Genomic DNA, 23609 nt, shown 5'->3' with positions numbered 1-23609 from the left:
ATCAGAGTATCCTTTCAACCAAGGAGTCATAGCCATGAGATCAACGGGTGTAGGCAATCGGTCACAACGTTCTACCTCACTCCTGCTTAGAGCCTCCTCTTCCTCCGGTCACGTTATTCTTAGATTTACATGAACTCTCCGGGTGTGAGGAGTTCCCACAGCCCGCACATACATGCTTGAACCTACATGTTCCCTGCGGTCTGTTACAGTTGCCTCGATTGAAGCCCCAACAGACCCCTCGCTTTCCGCCATTCCCCTGGTCTTAGGCTGGTAATCCCCACCGGTGCCCGCTCGAAAGGGCACCGCGGGCTTTTGGCGGACGACCCCCGACCCACTCCCGCCTGGCGAGGACGTACCTGCCGCCCCTGGCAGGAGCTGCTTGTGCCATGACACCAAGTTCAGGCAATCCCAAGTCAAAGTAGCATCATATTCTTTCGCTTTCCGCAATTTCATGTCATAACCTTTCCATTCCTCCCCCTGATCAACATAGAGTAAAAATCCATAATACGATTTTGATCGCAAGTCAACTCAGTCATCACCTCGGGTTTACGTTCCCCTATAACTGCAGTAAATATAGAAAATGCCTTAACCCAATTCGTTACTGTCTCATCCACCCTGAATTCCGCCATCTTGGCGCGCTAGACGCTCGGGTGCCACAAATCCTTCTGGGTTTTAGCATACTCCATCTCGCGATGGTCAGTTAATAAGGAAAACATGTTAACATATTTGTCCCCCCATATTAACTCTTTCGTGGCCAAAGGGATGTGCTGTGCCACCTTCTCCCGCCTCGAGGGTAATGAACCCTCCCCCACCATTGGCAATGCGAGCTTACCCGGTTCGGCCGTTGTTCCCGACGTTTTCTCGTGACCAACTGCAGGTCCTACCGGTGCTACCTGTGGGGAAACAAGAGGAACATTCACCTTTGCGATATCTCTCGACTGCCGCAATTGCTCGATTAGTAGTCTGGCCTCCTCGGCCGGATCTCCAGGGGCCACTGCCCCCCCTGCTTTCTTCTTGAGCCATGCTGCCAACTGGATGGCCAATTCGGGAGGCATATCCTCATCATTATCGGGAGTAATTACAACCGGGATCGGCTGCCCCATATCAGGATTTGGTACCGGGTTGTCTACCGGCATGAGGGGGGCGACTGGGGGTACCTCTGGGACCGGGACCTCCCCCGAAACTGCCCTCTTCTTGACCCGTTTCCCTCTACCCTCAGGGACGACTCCCGGCAAGGCCGGGCCTATTACCTTCTTAGGGTGACCCGGGTTGCTCAGTGCAGCCAGCTGTTTTTTGACCTCTGTCAAACCTCTACCGATCGATTGGACTTGTCCGAGTTTTCGATCCATGCAAGCCATCCGGTTCGATAAAAGGCGTAACACCTTGTCCGTCTCGGAACTCTTTCCCGCTTTCTTGCCGGCCATGATGTCGAGTTTTCTGCTCCCAGCCGATCGACGAGGTTCCGGACTCTTCGAACTCCAAGTAACTGAAAGAGAAACAACAAGATTACAAGTTCTCAAAATTGCTGCTTGTTCTGTCGAGGGCTCACAAGCAACGAGTGGGTGCATCCTTCAGAGCACAGGAACAAGAGGACGCTTCTTCGGATTCCCGCTCTATTTATTCTTCTGCGGGAGGGCGTGTACCCTCCTCCGGTACGCCCACTGAGCGTGGTCTTCGGTGTAGGTGTCCAGGACAACCCCTCTTGGGCGGGAAAAGGCGCATACCAGCCGGGCCATGCCCCCCGCCCAAAATGGTTTCCGGGGGCGTCGGGGCACCCAACCATACGTTCGGGGGAACCGAGTGTTCGCCCCTTTCCAATAATGTATTCATAGAAGGGTATAAAAGCTTCTTTTTATCTGCAGAGCCACCACGTAGCGGTAGAGCCAAAGGGGGATTGGCTGTGTTTATTATTCCAGCACTAACATGCACAGTCAAAAGGTACTCCTTCTGTGATACTGATATCCAAGTGCTGTTGGTCAAGAAAGGGAAAGATTCATTAACCCTGATTAACTTTTATAAAGCTGTAAATTACAATGGTGAGTGTAGACTCCTGGATTTGGGTAATTTCCTTAGGAATATTTTGCAGAGCCTCCCACACCATATACTTATTGCAGGGGACTTCAACGCACACCCATGTGGGAACCCAGGGGATACTGTAACGGGCTCACTGGGTTGCCACAGACAGAGAGGTTTTCATTTTCATCACACACGACGGGACAACCTGTTGAATGACCTCCTGAATGAATTCAATCTAACCCCGGCCATGTCTGTGGTGTTTGACCACACTCTTCATGATGTACCCACTTATAAAGGCAATCCAGGGGGATCCTACATTGACCATATACTTCTTTCTGATGACCTTGGTATTTCTTTCTTGGACTTTAAAGTTCAGAAGAACCAACACAGTGATCATAATCCAGTTTGTATCCAACTGGGTGGCGTGATATTTGAACAAAGTAAGAAGAGGTTAGATGGTGGTGTCTTAAAGTGTACTGACGGCAAACGACGTTTAAAGTGGGCAATGGTAAAGTCGAGCCACTTGTAAAAATTAATTAATAACACGTGAGGCCCTGAGTTGTATCTCTGTGTGTCTTCGGCACCTCCACCCCAGGATATCCTGTCTGCTTTTGACGGTATTGTTTCTAAAGTTGGGGCAATGCTAACCGTGCCCTCTATGGGGCCAGCTCGCAGTGGCCCGAAATGGTTCGATCACTCTTGCTCTAACGCAAATCGGGACTTAAAGGCGGCACTAAAGGCCAGGCCCTGAGACCTGGCACGAATCAGAACAAATAATAAAGCTCCAGGGCCCGACGGCTTGCCCAAGGACCTCTTTAAGTCATGTGTATCACTGTGGGAGCCTGTCCTTACCGCTGTGCTTAATGCAGCCGTTGTATCTGGATGCCCTAGGTCGTGGGGGGTCTCCACGATAGTTCCCGTGTTCAAGAAAGGGGACCGAAATAGTACGTCCTGCTACAGACCAATATCTTTAATTGATTCTGTGGTCAAAGTAGCGGGGGGGGGGGTAATCTTGAACAGATTAACAACCTGGGTGGAAGAGCATAACATAATCTCCCCAATTCAATACGGCTTTAGGCCAGGCCACTCCACAATCTCACAGTGTCTCAACTTGTATATGGTCCTGGGAAAATATACCTTGGCACGTAAGGGCACAATACATATGGCATGTATGGACCTCTCATCAGCCTTCGACTGTGTTAATCGGGCTTAGCTCGGGGAGGCCATGGGCCACATGGGCGTAGAGCAAAACCTAGTTATTTTGCTGGCAGATCTGCACCAGGACACGAGGGCCAATGTACGTTACTCCCAAGAGTTAAAGGTAACAAGGGATTTTGGAGTTCATCGGGGAGTCCGACAGGGCTGTATTTTAGCTCAGTTTCTCTTTAATTTATATATTAACAATTTGGAGGAGAACCTTTTAAACACCAGAGCAGATTACCCCTATGTTGGGAGCAAAGGACTACCCGTTTTACTCTATGCGGACGACGCCGTTTTGTTAGCAAGGACCGCAAAAGGGCTTCAATCATTACTTGACTCCTTTTACAGCTTCATGAAATCCCAAGACCTCACCATTAACAATACAACATCTTTTGTAATGAACGTAGGGAAGGGCAACAAAAAGACGCTCTCATTTTATGTTAATGGGGAGAAGATCCCTACTACAAAAACCTTTTCATATCTGGGTGTCCTGTTTGATTAGCAGTTGAAATGGGGCCCTGCAGTCCAGAGGAAAAGGAGGGAGTTAACTCGGGCTAACACGGCCATTTTTAGCTTTGCTAGGAAAATGGGCAACCACCCAATTGCTGCATTGCTAAAAATTTACAAGGCAAAGAGTGTGGCATTAGCCTGTTATGGGAGTCGGCTTTGGGGGCACATGGCAATCAATAACCTGGCGGTAGTAGAAAATAATTTCCTGAAACAGATGCTGGGGGTCCCAAGGGGAACAGCCAGTTTTATAGTGCATGAAGAACTAGGCGTCCCCTTCTTAAGTGATACTATAGCTCTACGACCTTTAATCTGCTGGTTAAATTGTTGGCTGAACAAAGACTTGCCACTTAATCACCAACTTCTGAGAGAAGCCGTATCCTGGGACAATATGCACAAAATCCAGTGGCTCAAATACTTGAATGACTGCTTCTCAGAACTGGGGCATCCTGAGCTTTTTATAAGACCAGAGTCTATCAGCAGATCTGATGTTACATATGTGAGGAAAACCTTTTCCCTTTCTCAGTACCTGCATTGAGAGGAGATGGAACTGAACAAAAGCAGTGTTCGGAAATATGTTGTAATAAAATCTACACCCAGTATGGAACCGTATTTGTCTTGGCCAATGTTGGGCTTTGATCGATTTTTGTCAATTAGGGTCCGTTTGGACCTTTCCCATTTACTGCTTGCCATTCCCAAGGAGAGCCACCGAGGTCAAGTGCTACCGTCCTGCGGCTGCGACAATGTGTCTCCGCAGGACTTGGTGCACTTCCTATTTATTTGTCCTCACTATGACATATCTCGGAGCCTTTACTTAAAGCCCCTTCTTAAAAAAATGAACTTTACACAGGTTAGACCTGCTATTTGTTATTTACAGCTGCTAACCCACGATTGCACTTTATTTGTAATTGGTTTTTTAAAACTAGCACTAAAATTTAGAAATAGCATGGAGGGGTAAATGTTTTAAATTGTTTTTAACATTGTATTGTATATGGTGAATTGTGATTTTTGTCTATTGAACTGTGCTTTTATGGTTGTATGGTTGAATACCCGAATAAAGATCTTTTGAATTTGAATACACTCTGTCTGTCCTTCCTTTATTATTTTTTTTTTATTTTTTTTACCCAACTTCTATGTTTCATTCTAACATATATATATATATGTATATGTTTTTTTTTAATATGTAGTGCTTAAATCCCTTAACCCAAACTGTGCATTACTAAATGTATTCCCAAAAGGCAAGAACATCCAGCTGACTCATGCTTTTAGCTCCCCCCTTGAGGTCTCCCCCATTTTCCCCAGGAACTCATCCATCTCAAAGGGGGATTGGATATTGTACATCTTATTATTATACATTATCCGCAAGAAGGGGGGGAATTGCATCTGGACTGTGGCCCCGGCCGCCCTGAGCTTTTCCATCCTCTGACCCAACTTCCATTGCCGGTCTAGTGTAGGTTTTGAGAGGTCTGACCTGACTTCGCATAGAAAATCGTGGCCCTTGAGTGTCTTGGCCTTCAAGGCGAGATTCAAGATCTTTTCTTTCAGTGTATATGTCTGAAAATTGACCAAGATTTTTCGTGGTTTGGTTCTTCCTGGGTTGAGGCGGAAGGGATCTCGGTGGATCCGCTGAATGTCCATGTCAAGTACCTCGACTGTTTCATCCAACTTTAGAGAGTCCTTCAAAAAGGCTACCACAAAAGCCTTTAGATCCTCCCCTTCTTTTCCCTCAGGGACTTTCAGAATCTGCAGGTTATTTCTACGTGAAAAGTTTTCCAATGACTCAACCCTCTCCTTCATAGCTACTCCTTCCCTCCGTAGGCCCCGCGCCTTGAGACCCTGCCGGGTGAGTAGTGCGCTATACAAGTGTTATGATTGATTGATTGATTGATAGGGTATGAATCTTGGATTCAGCCGCCTCCAAGTTTGCTTTTATGAATCCCACCTCCTCCTCCAAACTTTCCATTCTTTCTCATACAATCCATCTACTTTTCTTTCCAGAATTTCGCAGGCTGCTCTTATGTCATTCTGGTTTGCCTTGTAAACTGTGAAATCACTCCTGATCTCCTCCCTCATAGCTGACATAGCGGTCAAAATGGGTTCAAGAGAGTTATTTGACCCCCCCCCCCCACCCACTGCCTCCTCTATACCAGTGTCTGACATAAAATTTGTATCCCCCTTGTCTTGAACATGATTTTCAGTAATCGTGGCGGGAGGGGTAGACTTGGAAGTGAAGGTAAGAGGCATAGGAGGGGAAAGGAGGGGAGAAGTTGATGCCATCGGAGAGGGGTCCTGATTAGACGGGGTTAGTACCGTGGAAGGTTTACTTGCTGTTTCCCTGTGTTTAGAATCGGTGTTGAGTTAGATACATTAGCCTCCGCCATGCTCTCCCGGTTTACCAGATTACTGTATTTTACCGGGTTGATTGCGAGGACCTGGGGGAGCACTTTAAAAAAGGAACAAAGTGATGGGGTAACGCGTACCACACTGTTTTGTACACTTTTTTTTCCAGGTCTTTGCCTGCTTATCCCACCCTGGCCTTCTCACAAGCGCCGGGATTGTCTGAGACCCAACCTGCCTCAGCCTCAGCTTTACCTTTGGCCGCGCTGGCTGTCTTCAAAGGTTTCTCCACCTCTCCCTTCCCCCCAGGGCTTTTGGTTCTATAGCCGGCTTTTGCTTTTGCGCTTCTTACACCCTTCCCACATCCCTGTCTTTTACCTTTGCTTTTCGGGGGTGTATCAGTGGGTGTTTGATGGCTGAATATCGGCTTTCTGGTTGCCCCTCCCTCCTCTGGTTCTCCCCCAGCCTCTCTGTTTCATTTTATCACAATCAGACCTCCTCCGTTCCCCGCTGTGGGGTCCCCCACAATATCTTGGCCGTCCACCGTAGCAATTTTTCTCCACCCTCCCACTCCCCCGTCAAACCTCTGTATAAGAGCCCGTGAGCCGCCGCCCTGCGACCTCGCCTTAGCTCCACGGCTGCTTGTCTCCACTTCGGAAGGCAGGAGAGGGGTGGGGTCTCCCAGCCGGAGCCTGGCACATCAGCTCCCGCTTCAAGAATCCGCTGACAGGACGAACAAAACCCGCATCAAAGTCTGAGTATAGCGGAATGAGGCGGAGTCGGAAATCAGCTGAGATCCACGTCCCAAGTGCTGGGCTGCTGGACTACCGGGTTGCTGAAGATATATTCGCCTCGCCTCTACAAACAAATAAGCGCCTTCGACCAGCTACTGGGCTGCTGGGTTGCCGGATCGCCTGGCCTGCCACTTTCAAATAACACTTCTTGCTTCTTGCAGTTTGCCGCAAGGAGTTTCCTCGTATCCGCGTTACTCAGCCATGTTCGGCTGTGCTCGAGTAAGTCTCTGCCGGCTCAGCTCGGGATCAGGTGCTGCAGAGCAGGAGTGATGGGAGTGACGTGCGTACCGCGCTAGCCTGCGGTGGCCATGTTTTCGATTGGCTTGCAGTGTCGTGCTGCAGCATTTCCTCATAGATCTGCCCCTATAAATTCACCATACAGTGCTAATGCATTCTTTCAGTCAATCATGCTCTACACATACATTCAACCAAACTTTCAGACATTACCATGCAATGCTAGTTCTTTTTTGAAACCAGATAAGGTAGTTCTGAACTTTTTTTTCTTAAGATTTCTGGTTTTTTTTAACAATTTTATACTTTTTTTTGTGTTTTTTAAAAATTTAACAAAAAAGGAACTGAATAAACAGTTAGCTTTTGGAATTCAACATAATTCCAAAAATAAAAAAAATAAACAAAAATGTGCATTTGTGGTTCCGTTGAGCTGCACAAATAGCGTCCACTGACTGTTCACCATAACAGATGATGGTTTTGCACTTATTGCAGTGCTGCTGCAAAAAAGAAAATTCTGGACAAATGTCTACTGGTGGTGTTGAAGTGGACGCTCCAGAGGTGATAGCAATGCTTGGTGGTGGATTTTTTGCTGCACGCCTCATTTCTTCTCGTGCCAGATTCTTTGGGTGAATGGTCCGCAGATGTTTATACATACTTGCTGGTCTTGTCACTGCCTCGCGACAGGACCCTGTCACACAGCAAGCATGTGACTTTTCTTGCGTTTAACTTTTTTTTTTTTTTTCTCTGGCAGGAAAGGTGAAAACATTTCCATACAACTGATTCAGGCCTCTGCTTGGGTGGATCTTCCTCCCAGATATCTTCATCTGAAGAATGATGAGGAGCTTACGAACCAGATGCCATTTCTCTAATGCAATGTTTTATAAACACCAAAAAAAATCCCAAAACAGCTCAACTGCTCCAAAAATAATAATTAAAATGGGCGGGGTCCTTTAATAGTTACAGTGGGAAATGTTATGAACAATCAAACCTTTTTTGGGGGGTCACATGGGATCCGCGCACCGTGCGCCCACAAAGCACGCACCCGATGCGACTTTGCGAAAATATATTCAAAAAATATATAAGTTTATTACAAGTAGAAATATATTATTTTATGAATACCTAAGATAATCTTTTGCCCTAATATGTACATTAAAGACATGTACATATCATTTTAGAACATAAAAAATATCACGGGAGTCATGCACCCAGCGCGCCCTAGCACGTACATGAAGTCACGTGGGGCCCGCAGCCGCAGAAGCATCGCGTACCGTATATGGCCGGGATGCCCGTCACCCCCTCCCAACACAATCCCCAAGGATGGGAAGTCGGACACAGTTCTGAACTTTTGGAAGGCGGGAGGGAGTCACCCTCCCGGACGTATTTATTGAAATATGAAACAAAATGTAAAACATTAAATAAAAGTTTCATAATCATGTACAATTTTTATTTATTACATTTCAATGAAGACATGTTCTTTGGCTAACCTTAACAAATCTCTAATACAAAGGTTTCCTAGCCGAGTCTAACATCCTGCAAATGTATACATTCTAAATTAAAATTGTACATCCTAGCATTAAGGGCCAATGGCAAGGTCTTAACCGGTGTCAGATCCCTACTACCAAAACTCTCACCCTCATGGTGTGCCAACTCTAATTTCCCTTGTCTGGTTGAGGGCCCCCCTTTCCGCTCGACGCCATCTTAAAGGTCGTCCGAGCTCCCGTGTGAGGTATCTGTAGGAAGGACAGCGTGGACTCCCTCCTCCATCCCCACACTCTCTATCATATCCGCCGTCGCGGATAACTGGGCCCCGGGAAATTCGTAGGAGGGGCATATAGCCGCCTCCTCCCCTGGAAGGGGCCTATGGCCGTCTCCCCTTAGGCGACCAATCCTTAGTGGGTGCCGCCTCCCAGTGGGAGGGGCCAATGGCCGCCTCTAGGTCCGCTGTAGGTAGATAACCCCTGAATGCCTGCATATGTGAACGAGAGAGTGCATCAGCCGCATGATTCAGTACACCCGGCACATGTTTCGCCCTGAAATGTACGTTCAGTCTCATGCAAAGCAGCACAACTTCCTTCAACAATCTCAAGATCCATTTGCAGCGTGCTGCCTGATTGTTAATGCATTCAACAACAGTCATATTATCAGACCAAAATACCACAGAGGGGTCTCTGAACTCGTCCGGCCATGCCTTCAGAGCAACAAAAATAGGGAACAGCTCAAGGAACCCTATGTTACTTGTGAGACCGCAGGAATGCCACCACGCCGGCCATGTTTGCGCTGACCATCGGTTACCAAAAATGGCGCCAAATCCCACGCTTCCTGCTGAGTCAGTCCACAAACCCAGCTCGTCCGAAGACGCTGGCGGCTTGTTCCACACTACTCGACCGTTGAAGTCTGCCCGAAATGCCAACCAAATGCGCATATCCTGGCGAACCTCTGCAGACAGTCTCGTGCGGTGGTGTCCTTCCTTGAGACCAACCGTAGCTTGTGCAATAGAGCGTGAAAAGGGGCGGGCCATTGGTATAACTCTTAAGGCAAAGTTAAGCTGACCCACCGTCTGTTGTAACTGGTGCAGGGTCACTTTCTCCTTAGAAATATCAATATAGGACTAGCTAGGTTGTGTTAGTGAGACTCAGGGGGTATATCTGCTGGCAAACCCTTAGGTTTGATCACGAAGCCCTCACACACCAACCTAGTTGGTGTCATGCTTCATCATCGGGCCCACCACAGTGACACCGAATGTGTCCCGGGTGTGCTGCGACTCCAGATTACTGAGGAGCAGGTATGCTTGCTGAGTGTGCAGTGATGGTGAGAATGAAAGTGAAAAGTTAAAAGCTATACAGGTGGTCCCAGTTCCCGAGGGTGAAAGGTAAATTTAATACCTGGGCCCCTGTTAGCAAGATAAAAAGGCTGTGGACGATGTGGAGTGTATTAAGAGCTCCTACGTCCTTGTGGTCTACATGTTTCAGCCAGGCCTTTTGATTAAAACTGGCTTTCCTCAGGACCAATGAGTATGTGTGAGTGATAATAAACTATATTAAGTGACAATGTGTGGTAAAAAGTGTCGCACTCGCTAAGGTGCTGTACGTGTAAGAGGGGGATTCCCTCTACTTTAACTTGCTACTTGCTGTTAAAGCCTCATGGGTCACTTGGCAGGGAGAGAAAGAAGACCGGTATTTCCGATCAGCGTGCTCCTGCGACCTATCGTCCTGCTCCAGTGTCCCGAATGACTTTCTCCTTACTCAGGCAAAGCTCCAGGGAAGCCCTAAATTTAGCTACCTTTCCCACTGGCAAACGGAAACATCCCTCCACAGAATCAGGCTCAATTCCCAGAAACTCCAGTGCAGTAGATGGTCCAACCGTCTTACCAGGTGCCAATGGCACTCCAAATTCCCTCATGAGGATGCAAAAGTCCTGTAGCGCCTGCGCACATTTCGTGTCGCCGGCTGCTCCCAAGAACAGAAAGTCATCTAGATAATGCATACCATGCCGATGCCCTGTGGCCTCGGTGAATGCCCACTCTAAAAAACAGCTGAATTTTTCAAAATAGGCACACGAAATGGAGCAACCCATCGGCATGCATTTATCCATGAAATAACTCCCTTGGAACGCAAAACCTAGCAAACGCTGATCCTGTGGGTGTACCGGGAGCAACCAGAACGCTGATTCGACATCTGATTTCGCCATCAGCGCCCCGGGGCCCAGGCGATTTAACATGGTGACGGCATCATCGAATGATGCATACCGCACCGAACAAACTTCTGGGTCAATAGCATCGTTTACCGAGGAACCCCTTGGAGCAGACAGATTATGGATCAGCCTAAATTCCCCCGGGTCCTTTTTGGGGACCACCCCTAATGGGGAACAGATGAAACCCGCCACTGGCGGGCGCTGAAAAGGCCCAGCCACTCGGCCCAGGCTCACTTCTTTAGCAATCTTTCTCTCCACCACACCTGGATTATGCTGTGCCGAAAGCTGGTTTTTACAAAAAGGTTCCCCACGAAAATCCCCCGCCGGGATGTGGAAGCCATATAAGAATCCCTTCCTCAAGACCCCAGCAGAGACATAATCAGGGTATTTGTTTAACCAAGGAGTCATAGCCATGAGATCAACGGGAGTAGGCAATTGTACACAATGAACCACCTCAGTCTTGCTTGAACCCTCCTTTACCTCCCGACCCACTATTTTTTGATCTGCATGAATTCTCCGGGTGAGAGGAGTTCCCACAACCCGCACACACATGCTTGAACCTACATGTACCTTGTGGCCTGTTACAGTTGCCTCTATTGAAGCCCCAACAGACCCCCTCGCTTTCCACCATTCCCGCCTGTTTTCGGCTGGTGATCTCCACCGGTGCCTGCTCGAAAGGGCACCGCGGGCTTTTGGCGGGAAACCCCCGACCCATTCCCACCTGGCGAGGATGTCCCTGCCGTCCCAGGCAGGAGCTGCTTATGCCGAGAGATTGAGTCGAGGCAATCCCATGTCTGAGAGGAATCATACTCTTTCGCTTTACGAAATTTCATATTGTAAACTTTCCATTCATCCCCCTCATACATTTCATAAAAATCCATAATACGAGCCTGATAACAAGACAGTTCAGTCAATACCTCGGGCTTACGTTCACCAATAATCGCAGTAAACATTACAAAGGCCTTCGCCCAATTCGTTATCGTCTCCTCCACCCTGAACTCCGCCATCTTGGCGCGCCAGACGCTCGGGTGCCACAAATCTTTCTGTGTTTTAGCATACTCCATCTCGCGATGGTCAGTCAACAACGAAAACATATTGACATACTTGTCTGCCCATATCAATTCTTTTGTGGCCAATGGGATATGTTGAACCACCCTCTCCCGTCTTGAGGGTAATGAGCCCTCCCCCGCCACTGGCAAAGCGAGCTTACCCGGTTCGGTCGTTGTTCCCGCCGTTTTCTCGAGACCAGCTGCCGGTCCTTCCGGTGTCACCTGTGGGGAAACAAGAGGGAGATTCGCCTTCGCGGCATCTCGCGACTGCTGCAACTGCTGGATTACTAACTTGGCCTCTTTGGCCGTGTCTCCGGGCGCCATAGCACCCCCTGCCTTTTTGTTGAGCCATGCGGCCAACTGGGTGGCCAATTCAGGAGGCATATCCTCATCGTTAGCGGGCGTAATCACAACCGGAATCGGTTGACCTGCGTCTGGGGTTGGTACTGGGTCATCGGCTGGTATGGCAGGGATAGCTGGGGGCACCTCAGGGACCGGAACCTCCCCTGCAACCGCCCTCCTCTTGACCCGTTTCCCTCTACCCTCGGGGACGACTCCCAGCAATGCCGGTCCTATTACCTTCTTCGGGTTACCAGGCTTGTTCATTGCGGCCAGTTGTTTCTTGATGCCCGCCATATCCCGACCAAGCGCTGGGATTTGTCCGATGCTGAGTTCCATTCTCGTCATTCTGTTCACCAACATGCGAAGCACTTTGTCTGTCTCGGAACCCTTTCCTGCCTTTTTGCCAGACATCATTTCGATTATCCGCTCTGAGTCGGGTCCTGGATCCTTCGCTTCGGAGTCACTGAAAGACAAACACAAGAATTACAAGTTCACAAAATTGCTCCTTGTTCCGTCGAGGGCTCACGAGCAACGAGTGGGTGCAGCCTTCAGAGCACAGGAACAAGAGGACGCTTCTTCGGATTCCCGCTCTCTTTATTCCTCTTCGGGAGGGCGTGTACCCTCCTCCGTTACGCCTACTGGGCGTGGCCATCGATGTAGGTGTCTAGGACAACCCCTCTTGGGCGGGAAAAGGCGCGCCCCGGCTACGCCGCTTCGGGCATACCAGCCGAGACACGCCCCCCGCCCAAAATGGTTTCCCGGGAGGATCGGGCACCCAACCATACGTTCGGGGGGACCGAGTGGTCGCCCCTTTCCAATACGCATGTTTCCCGAGTGCGTGGGAGCAGAAGTCGCGGACCGGTCGCTTACCGGTTGCGCACACCACGTAACATTGTACGTATATGACGTAACTGAAATAAAACACGCACTCGTCGCTTACCATATGCGGGTCCTTCATGACTTTTCCAAAAAAGCAGCTAGAATGCGCGGACCTGCTGCGGTAGGTACGCTTCGGGTGTGCGACTCCCCCAAAAATTAAAAAAGAAAATATATAAATGTATTAAAATACAAAAAAACAAAATAATTAAAAATATTTCAGTTTTACATTTTATTTTTTTATGCAATTTTCAGAAAAATGTATAATGTTGTTTCATGAATAAAATATTTACAATTAAACAGTTAAAAAACGGTAGAAATTTAGTACAAAAAAGTGACGCTGTGGTAATCCTGCAGATTCTTTGCTCATTTCAAAATTCCAGGACCTCTTAATCTGCGAGAGCCTACCTCGCCAATGCTGTTCCCTGCGGACCCTGGACCCTGGTGCCTGCTGGTCCTAGTCCCCCTCCCGCCGCCGCAACCGTCATCCTGAAAGCGGCCGCCGAGCGGAGGGGGGCACAGGACTACGTTTCCTGCCCTGCTTTGCGGCGGGAGATGGCGCTGACATCGCGCCAGGCGGCGCATAAAGAGCGCGTCACCCCGGCGGAGCGGGTGACGCTGTGGTAATCCTGCGGATTCTTTGCTCATTTTAAAATTCCAGGACCTCTTAATCTGCAAGAGCCTACCTCGCCAACGCTGTTCCCTGCGGACCCTGGACCCTGGTGCCTGTTGGTCCTAGTCCCCCTCCCGCCGCCGCAACCGTCATCCTGAAAGCGGCCGCCGAGCGGAGGGGGGCACAGGACTACGTTTCCCGCCCTGCTTTGCGGCGGGAGACGGCGCTGACATCGCGCCAGGTGGCGCATAAAGAGCGCGTCACCCCGGCGGAGCGGGTGACGCTGTAGTAATCCTGCGGATTCTTTGCTCATTTTAAAATTCCAGGACCTCTTAATCTGCGAGAGCCTACCTCGCCAACGCTGTTCCCTGCGGACCCTGGACCCTAGTGCCTGCTGGTCCTAGTCCCCCTCCCACCAACGCAATCGTCATCCTGAAAGCGGGCGCCGAGCGGAGGGGGGCACAGGACTACGTTTCCCGCCCTGCTTTGCGGCGGGAGACGGCGCTGACATCGCGCCAGGCGGCGCATAAAGAGCGCGTCGCAGGAGCACGCGGGAGCGCCCGGGGCTAAGCCCGGGCAAAGGGCGGGCCCTCTGTGGCCCTCAGGGGCCTGAAGTGGCCGGGACGGGCCACACCCTTAACTTCCTTTGTAAGGACACCTTGTAATAAGGTAACCCACGCACTCAATACAAGGTGCTTGGATACACACTCACTGTTTGAGGATGACTAAAGCACAGACAACCCCGATGGCAACGAGGTCAACAACGAGATTAAAAACTGTGAGTACACCACTACCCACTATAACCGCCATTGATATAATGCTACAAAAAACGATTAGCGTAGTGGCGGATGCCATCCAGGACACAGAGAGGCGACTCTCTCTGACCCCAGACATGTGCTTCCCAAATCTGTCCATGCACACTACTAACAACACACATATTATGGACGACACTTCTAACTCTCAGGAATCCTTATTGATGCAATCATTCACAGATCTGCCAAGGTCACACATTAAGGACAATACATCAAAATCCCTGCTTACGTGTCCTACTGGGAATACAACGGAGAGTAGCCCTTCGGCTTTGACTAATCATGGTAGCAACATAAACTGTCTGCACACATCGTCACCAGATCCTGAGGTTCAATTAATCGAGAGCCACATACCTGCTACCCAACTGGCACCGGTGTTAACTCCTGAACAAATAAACAAAACTCAGCGCCTTAAGAAAAAACGAAAGACAAAACACCTCACGAAAAAAACCTACTGCCCACTAGGTAAACCGAAACGTTCAATTTAAGATATGTGGCAGAAATTTATACAGGGGAAACCCTCTGAAACTACTATAACAGGGCCCCTAGTGATACCCTCTCAAGACCCGGATACATCCCGAATTGATGAGGACAACGTGGAGAGTACCCTGGTCAAAGAGCAGTCAGGTCACACCGACCAGATATCTACAACGAAAACACACTCCCTGAGTGAAATAAAAACTATGGTTAAATCTCTCTTACAACCCATTAGTAAACGGATTGTCAATATTGAGAAGGCTTTAGGGAAATTTGAGAGAGCACAAAATGAAGTATCCTCCAGCATTCTCAAATTGCTAAAAATGCATAATACAACCTCTACCTTTGTTCCAGCGAGTACAACCCTCAAAGTAAACAACTCCAAATCCGTAAAAAATATCAGTGACCCAGCAAACAGTACTGTTAAACAGACAATGTTACAGCAACAGGGACCTCCTGCCATAACTGATCCATTATTAATTTCACAAGTAGCACCCACCTCAGTGAAGATAGTAGCTACACCCACAAATAATACACAAATTACACAGACACGTGAGGATGCTGATGACAGTGAATGGGCCACGAAGAGTCACTCCTCAGAAGCAGTCATAGCAAACGCTGAGACATTGAGGCACCCCACCATACCAACTACGAATATCCCCATTAAATCAGCAGGGGTATATCAGCGTAAATCTACGACGGTAAAAACACCCACCCATATAAATCTTCCACCTGAGTCCAACGCTTATACAATAGTCATGATTGGGGTACCTAAACTGACTGACAATAGGAGGGAAACCTATGTAGAACTAAAGAATAAGGTCATGCAATGGTTAACTACTCACAGGCCACTCCCCTCCCATATAATAGGGACCATTTCTCACGTCATGAGAGCAGAGTGGGTGGGTTCAAGATTTAAATCAACAGAGGGAGACTGCATTGTAGTTAGCTTTAAAGACAGACGAGCGGCGAAATTCATCACAAATTGGAGGAGTCCCTCTACAAATAGTCTGATCCGCACAATGGGTTTAAGTTATTTCTATCCACATAACCCAAACGGTCAAAGAAAAAATCCCAAACGCCATTATGGTCAAGAGGGGTCTCTGGTGCCTCAAGCCCATCTCCATCTATGAGCACCCCCTTCTGTTCCTAAGCAGGGGATGTTCCTAGACCCAGAACCACAAAGATATGTACACTCATGGGAAGACAGAGCATATAATTACCCACCCCAAGCAATGTATGAGAGATTAGAACCTGTCCAACACACATACAAACGAGACCATACAAATTCCTATCTGTTTCAAAACCACTATGAAATTCCAACATCAAACAGATATGATGCCCTGTATACTTACGATTATTTGAATGAGGTGGATTGACTGCCACCTGATCTGCCCCCTAATGATTTATTTGATCAGGCAAACTTACTAGAACAATTCAAACTAACAAGTACTGATAAATCAGCAAGTACTTTTGATCTCTCAAGTGCGGTACCAGACATTAATGTAACAGAGCCGACAACATCCTGTCCTGAAAACCTCTCCTCACAAAGTGCATTTATCCCCCCCATTCCTGAAGCAGGCAGCTCTTCCTCTACAACAGTTCATAATCTATTACACAATATCAGAAAGGTCAGGTAGTGTGGCTCACTGGTTAGAGGCGGTAGACCCGAGAGCAGAGGACGGCCCGGGACCAGGGTTCGATTCACGGCGCGGCAGGTTTCTGGACCAGGGTCAGCGGACTCGATAATTCTCTCGCCTCGGTGCCCACTCTGATCAGCGATCACACTCGGCAACTCTGGGCATTAGCTTGCCTCATCCTTACTAACGGCCCCACCAGACCGCCGGGGATGCCTGGTCTCACCCTGGAGATACCCATTAAGGGACCATCTCTCAGGGAAGCCAGGAAGGGTTTCGCAGCGGTCGAAGCGCCTTGGGACCCTCCGGGTAAGTAGTGCGCTATATAAATGCCTATACATTTACATTTACATTTACATTTACAGAAATCATCCAACAGTTATAACAAGTCATCTTGACCTAAACCTGCACCTACCATCTAACACGACCCAAGAGTTACTGAAGGACCGTAATGACCTTAACTCCATAAAAATCTTGTTGTGGAACGTTGCAGGACTGGCCGCAAAAGTGAACGACCAGATGTGGGTAGCTTTTGTCAGGAAATATACCATACTGTGCTTCCAGGAAACTTGGCTCACAGAAAACAACGTTTACATCGAGGGGTTCCAAAGTTTCTTTGTCCCAGCATCTCCATCGTCCAGTGGAAGATCAAAGGGGGGCCTGTCAACATTCATTAGCCTCTCTCTCATCTCCCAGATAAAAAACAAACAGCTGGACAACAGGAACATCCAGATCCTGGAGCTTAGGAAGGGTAAAAAAGCACTAACCCTGGTTAATTTTTACAACTCTGTAATACCTTCAGGAGAATGTAATATCATCAAGCTCCAAAACCACCTACACGTTAATCTGGCAAAATTACCACGGAATAAAATAATTGTTGGTGACTTTAACGCACATATTTGTGGAAATCCGACCACGACCTCCTTGGGCTCTCTGGGATGTGGAAACAGGTCAGGACTTCATTTTGCGCACTGTTTGCGAGGAACAAACATGAACAATTTAATAGATGGCCTGAACTTGAGTGTTGCAGTGTCTCTGAAAGATGATTCCTTCATCTTCGAAACACCAACCTACAAAGGCTCAGAGCACGGCTCCTTCATAGACCATATCCTTCTGTCTGTTGACCTGGCAAATTCAGCTTTAAATTTCAATATACATGAGAGCATTTATAGCGACCACAATCCAATCTCAGTGGAATTAGAAGAAGGTCCTTTTGAACTACGGAAAAACTATAAGGACCCAGGTGTTTTAAAACTGACTAGCAGAAACCGTCATCTGAAATGGACCACGATAAACAGTGATAATCTGCATGAGTCTGTTAAAATGAGCTGTGAACAGGAACTCAACCTTTGCACCTCCGACTCTACACCTCCTGAATCTATTTTATCTGCCTTTGCTGTGCTAACTCAAAGAATTGATCAACTGCTTTCTGTTCCATCAAAAGGCCCAATTGACCAACAGCCAAGATGGTTTGATCATGCATGTTCAACAGCTAGTCGAAACCTGAAAACGGCTCTTAAGAACAAACCAAGGGACCTCGCACATATAAAAATTCTGCGATCTGAATATAAATCAGCTTTGGCATCCCGCAAAAAGGACATAAAGGCGAATATCTGGGAGTCTTTGCTTGATCCCTCAACTCTGGGCAATAGCTCCAAGTTCTGGAGCATAATCAACAAGCCGATGTTTGACGATCCTAACGCTGCCAGCCTTGGAACTGTTATACCCGAGAATGAATGGATTTCTCATTTTAGTTTAATCTTCAAGAGTGACGATCCTCCCATGATACAAGCAACCAAACTTCCTGAAGAAACACCTTTGCTTTTCACAGTCAAAGAAGTTGAAAAGGGGATCCGGAGCCTAACCAGTAACAAGGCCCCGGGTCCAGATGGCCTTCCCCCAGACTTATTCAAATCAAATATCCCCTTCTGGGCCCCAATCCTCATGGCGGGTGTCAATGCTGGTGCCGTAACTGGGGCACCAAAGACTTGCGGGGCCTCAACTATTGTACCCGTTTATAAGAAGGGTGACAGAAGCAACGCAGCGTGTTACAGGCCAATCTCTTTGATAAACTCAGTCGCCAAAGTAGTGGGAGGGATTATTTTAAACAGGCTGACCACATGGGTCAAAAACAACAATGTAATGTCACCCGTTCAATACGGCTTTAGACCCGGGCACTCAACAATAACTCAATGCCTGAACCTATATCTAATTAGAGGCAAGTAAACTTTGGCTAGAAACGGAACCCTGAATATGGCCTTTATGGACCTTTTATCGGCCTTTGATTGCGTTGATAGTAGCAAACTCTGGGATGTCCTGTCTAAAATGGGGGTGGAAAAAACCTGATTAACTTCTTAGCCGACCTCCACAGCGATACACTAGCAAATGTTCGTTATACTAAAGACATGAAAGTAACCAGAGACTTTAACATAAATCTGGGGGTTAGGCAGGGCTGTATTTTAGCGCCATTTCTTTTTAATTTATATATAAACGGTCTTGAGGAGCATCTTTTAAAAACAAATACTGATTACCCATATATAGGGAGAAAGGGCGTACCTGTTCTGCTTTATGCAGACGATGCCATCCTTATCTCCAGAACCGCACTTGGCCTCCAAATACTACTTGACTCTTTCTTCCAATTTATGAACTCACGGGGACTGTGTATCAACAATACCAAGTCATTTGTTATGAAGGTAGGATCTGGTTCAAAAAAGTCCTACCCCTTCTCTGTCAACGGGGAAAAAATACCAATAACAAAAACTTTTTCATACCTTGGTGTAATGTTTGACCATAAACTAACATGGGGTCCCGCACTAAGAAAAAATGAAAGGAGAAATAACAAGGACCAATGCTGCAATAATTGACTTTGCGAGCAAAATGGGAAACACACCAGTGGTTGCCCTGATGAAATTATATCAAGCCAAAAGCATCGCTGTCGCCTGTTATGGGAGTGATCTCTGGGGCTTTGTCCCAGTGGGCGACCTTGTAACCACTGAAAACAACTTTTTAAAACAAGTCTTGTGTTTACCAAAAAGCACAGCTAACTTTTCCACCCACGAGGAACTGGGCACGCCACACCTAGGGGACAAGATTGCTGTAAATCCCCTGTTGTGCTGGCTAAACTGCTGGCTGAACGATGAAATACCATTTACACAAAACATCCTCCTCGAAGCACTCAACTGGGAAGGGAAACTCAAGATACCCTGGTTAAAATATATCAGAAACTGTCTTCAAGACCTGAGCAGGCTGGATCTTTTCCTGACACCACAGCAAGTATCCAAGCATGACGTAACATTTGTAAAGGATACTTTTCTGTTGACCCGACAGCTTGCCAGGGAAGAGTCAGAACTGAAGAAGGGTAGTGTGATGAGACATGTTTTAACTAAATCATGTATACAAATTGAACCATACCTATCCTGGCCTATTTCCAGATATGAGCGCTTCCTGTTGACTAGATTTCGTTTTGACCTATTTCACTTGTTGCTAGCCGTGCCCAGTGGAGCCCATAGGGGACAAGTGTTGCCAACTTGCGGCTGCGACAATAAGTCTCCACAAGATCTGGCACACTTTTTATTTGTATGCTCCTATTACATGACACCACGGAAAATGTTTTTAAAACCTCTTTTTAAAAAACTGAACTTTGTGCAAATAAGGCCAGCACTACTTTATCTCCAAATGCTGCACTGTGAAAGCACTTTGTTTATATGTAACTTTTTAAAAACAGCCCTGAAATTTAGAAAAAGCATGGAAGGTTAATCCCCATTTGAACAATCCTACCCCTGTAAATTTGTCTCTGATAAATAGTATACTTATATTTGTGTGTGAAATTACATGCCATCTTGTGATCCCTTGCTCTTGATGAACTGTCTCTTTTAATTTTTGAGTTTTGATTTGTATATATTTGTATTTTATTGTACTTTTATGACTGTATTGCACACAGTCGAATAAAGAAATTTTGAATTGAAATAGTACAAAAAATTAGGTACAACTACTTTGCACTTAAAAATAAGCATTTAAAAAACCTTTGAAATTCACTGAAAAAAACATAGGTTTCAGAGATGTTATAGTTAGATATTAGCATTTAAAAAGCCTTTGAAATTCACTGAAAAAAACATAAATTTCAGAGACATTATAGTTAGGAATTAGCATTTAAAAAACCTTTGAAATTCACTGAAAAAACCATAGGTTCACTCATACAAAACCATAGAAATCCCTTTGTTATTGTTAAGCATGGGCGTAAAATCCGGTCCGCTCGCGTAATTTGCGGATTTTCGGCAAATTCGCAATCAGCGAACTCTCGCAAATTTGCTTCATGATACAATATTGCTTCACGCGGCGTTGACTTACCGTCATTCAGCATTTGCAGAGCTGTTTTTCTTCATATTTTGCGTGTGCTGCGCCATTTTGAATCTTGCTGCGGGATCCCGCGGGAGTTTGGCGACCGCGATTACATCATCGCGGCTTGCCACCTTGCACAGCACGCATCGCGAGAGTTCGCAATTGCGAACACGTAGATGCGGCGTGCAGCAACAATCTCGCACTCGTCAAATTGCAAAATTTGCCTGCAATTCTGCACAAGAAATCCACCAGCAAGCAGCATAAACCTTCTGAAAATGATGATTTTTATCAGAATAACTCCTCAGGTTGACATTTGCCTGCACTTTTTTTTTGCAAGGAGTCCATTTGGGGGGGGAGAGGGGTGGGAGGAAGGAAGTGCCCCACATTCTCCAACTTACTGTTCCTGTCCAGCAGGTTCCTCCCAGTGCTTTCTTCATGTGCTGGTCACTTTCATTTGGATCTTGACCTGGAAGGATTACTTTTTGTGGATGCTGCTGGATATTTAGATTTGAGGCCTTTTTGACTTTCTTTGGATCACTTTTGGATTGGAAATCAAATTTCACAAGTAAGTTTGTTTGGGGCATTACAGTTGCTGCAACTACAATTTTGGAACTTTTTCAGAACATTAAATAAAATATATTGTGGGTAGCCACAGTATCCAGTAGGACCAGGGTTAGTTATCAATCAATCACAGCATTTGTACGGAGGGCCGCGCTAGAAGTAAGTCAGAGTTCACGGGTACGGGGGCTGCTTGGGCAGAGGCCCTCGCAGTCAGAAGCCAGAAAAGAGGCTCGGTGGCAGAGATTCAGGGCCTACTTTCAGCCAGGCTGAAAAACGTAGGAGTACACTTCAAAAAGACGTTGGCATAGCATACTCAGGAACGGACCATCAAACCCATTCATGGTGGGTCTGAAAGAGGACAAGTTAACGTTGGACGCAAATGTATTTGCGTCTTCATAGCTGGTACAGGAGGGAAGTTACATGCACTTTTAACTCGTACATGGAGTCGGTGGGGTACTCGCTAGGGAACACAACATGACCATAAAATTTATATTACCTCAGCGCGCTACTCACCCGGAGGGTCTCAAGGTGCTTGGGGGAGGGGGGTCCACTACAGCCAGGTCTTGAGTTGCTTCCTGAAGGAGAGGTGGTCTTGGGTCAGGCGAAGGTGGATGGGGAGGGAGTTCCACATCTTGGCAGCCAGGTAGGAGAAGGATCTTCCTCCCCTGGTGGCTCTTCGGGTGCGGGGAATGGCGGCGAGGGCGTGGCTGGTCGATCGTAGCTGGCAGGTGGGAGTGTAGAAGGTCAGGCAGTCAATATCTCTCAGGTGTCCGGAGATGTGGCTGTGTCGGGAGATGTCCAGGATGAGTCGTGCTGAGGCTTTCTGAATGCGCTGGAGTCTTTTCTGAAGTTTGGCTGTGGTACCGGCGTAGAGGGAGTTCCCGTAGTCCAGTCAGCTGGTGACGAGGGCCTGGGTGACCGTCTTCCTGGTTTTGGTGGGGATCCACTGGAAGATCTTACATAGCATGCATAGGATGTTGAAGCATGACGAGGAGATGGCGTTGACTTGTCTGGTCATCGAGAGGGAGGAGTCCAGGATGAAGCCCAGGTTGTGTGCGTGGTCCGTTGGTTTGGGTGCGCTGCCCAGGGCGGTGGGCCACCAGGAGTTGTCCCAGGCGGAGGGTGATGCTCTCAGGATGAGAACTTCTGTCTTATCTGAGTTCAGTTTTAGGCGACTGTTCATCATCCACTCGGCTACGTCTTTCATCCCTTCGTGTAGGTTCGTCCTGGCGGTGGCGGGGTCGTTGGCGAGGGAGAGGATCAGCTGGGTGTTGTCGGCGTAGGAGATGATGTTGAGGTTGTGTTGGCATGCGATGGCCACGAGGGGGCTCATGTATATGTTGAACAGCGTGGTGCTGAGCGATGATCCTTGTGGTACGCCGCAGATGACTTCGGTGGCCTCGGATCTGACTGGAGGGAGGCGGACTCTCTGTGTTCTTCTGGAGAAGAAGGAGATGATCCACTCCAGTGCCTTCTCCTGGATTCTGATGTTGTTGAGGCGCTGCACTAGGGTGCGGTGGCAGACCGTATCGAACGCTGCAGAGAGGTCCAGGAGGATGAGGGCCGCTGTTTCCCCGTTGTCGAGCAGGGCTCGGATGTTGTTGGTGGCTGCAATGAGGGCGGTCTCGGTGCAGTGGTTGGCCCGGAAGCCGGACTGCTAGTGGTCGAATGATCCATTCGTCTTGAGGAAGGTGGCCAGCTGTTTGTTGACGGTCCTCTGTATGACTTTTGGAGGAAAAGGAAGGAGCGAGATGGGGCGGTAGTTTTTGAGGTCGGTGGGGTCCGCTGATGGTTTCTTCAGTAGGGCGCTGAGTTCGGCGTGCTTCCATCTCTCTGGGAAGGTGGCGTGTCGAAGGAGGCGTTGATGATGTTCCAGAGATGGGGTGCGATGACGGAGTTGGCCTTGTTGAAGACGTGGTGAGGGCAGCGGTCGGTTGGTGATCCGGAGTGGATGGAGTTCATCATGCGGATGGTGTCTTCGGTGTTGACCGGGGTCCAGGCACGGAGGGTGGTGGTGGGGGGCGTTGGTATGGTCGTAGGGTGCGTTGGCAGTGTGCTGAAGCTGTTGTGTATATCTGCGATCTTGCTGTGGAAGAACGAGTTGCAGAGGTCTTGCGAAGGGGTGATGTTGT

The sequence above is a fragment of the Lissotriton vulgaris genome, chromosome 11 (genome assembly GCF_964263255.1).
Source record: "Lissotriton vulgaris chromosome 11, aLisVul1.2, whole genome shotgun sequence".
Taxonomy (NCBI): domain Eukaryota; kingdom Metazoa; phylum Chordata; class Amphibia; order Caudata; family Salamandridae; genus Lissotriton; species Lissotriton vulgaris.
Note: the sequence above shows the minus strand (reverse complement) of the source record.